Here is a 1,178-nt window from a genome sequence, read left to right on the forward strand (position 1 = left end):
TATAATTATCAGATATCATTTATTGATTAATAAGATATATTTATGATATTGAATATGTATGTAAGTTTGTGTGTTGGTGAGGATGCCTATAATATAGGATTTAAGAAAAGAAAATTTAAAAGACATTTTCCTTAAATTTTATTAGCTCATGGAAATTGATAGATACTTCAATATATATAATAAATTGAAATCATGAATGAAGCTAAGGGTAAGTATTTATCCTGATAACAACCCATTATATATAATTTTCCAGTTAGCTCAAATTTTATTGTTTGTTTGAAAATGAAATATTATGATATTAATTTATATAAATTAACAACAAAGTATATACATCATCTTTAATTTTTATATATCTGTCATGAACTTAATTGGATGAAGAGGGATTTCAAATTTAGATAATCGGTTAATTATATTAGAGAGTGGTGTCAACCCACTTTCAAAATATATAAGTAATCAAACACTAATTCAGTGTTTCTGGACACATTGTCTCTGCCAACCGTGGAGAACCTTGACCATTGGGGAGAATTCGGGAAGGAATCAAGTGAGAGAACATAAGATGAGAAAACACCACATCTAACTTAAAACCTTAAAGTGTCAAGTTAATGGGTCTCTCATATTATAAACTCCTCACTCTTCCTTGCTTTCTTTGATGTGAGACTAACTTCAACACTCCTCACACTTATAACACTAACAGTATCCTGTCTCTATAAACCAACACAACTTTAAATACAAATAATATTATATGACCAATAAAATTTATCCTTTTTAATCAATACTTATTAGTCAATTAAAATATTAGTATACTAAATTCTAAATTTTAAATTATTTATCTTAAATTCTAATAGTACAAAAATAAAGTATTAGTCCAACATATTGATTAATATATACTAACAAAAATTATTAGCCGCGTAACATTTCTCATTAAATAATTTACATGACCAGCTAGTTATAGATTCTTGATGCATGCCTTATTAATTATAAGGATCCTGAAATCAAATTATTTCATTTCAAAAATTTAAATTGGTAGAGAGAATTATTTTTAGTTTTGAAATGTAAATTGTATATATAGGCATATTTTCTTAAATTTTTGTTTTTCTATCTTATGCTTAAATTTCTTCTTTTAATATAATTTAGAGTTTAAAATTAAAATTAAGTTTTAGAAATTAAAAGAATTTATA

The 1,178-nt window shown here is 24.5% G+C and overlaps 1 long non-coding RNA gene across 1 annotated transcript in view; it reads left to right on the forward strand.

Moving 5' to 3' along the window:
• The window catches only part of LOC110266175, a 23,660-nt gene that overhangs the window by 21,794 nt on the left and 688 nt on the right, over positions 1-1,178 (forward strand). The window lies entirely within an intron of this gene.

The sequence above is a fragment of the Arachis ipaensis genome, chromosome B08, assembly GCF_000816755.2.
Source record: "Arachis ipaensis cultivar K30076 chromosome B08, Araip1.1, whole genome shotgun sequence".
Classification (NCBI taxonomy): Eukaryota; Viridiplantae; Streptophyta; class Magnoliopsida; order Fabales; family Fabaceae; genus Arachis; species Arachis ipaensis.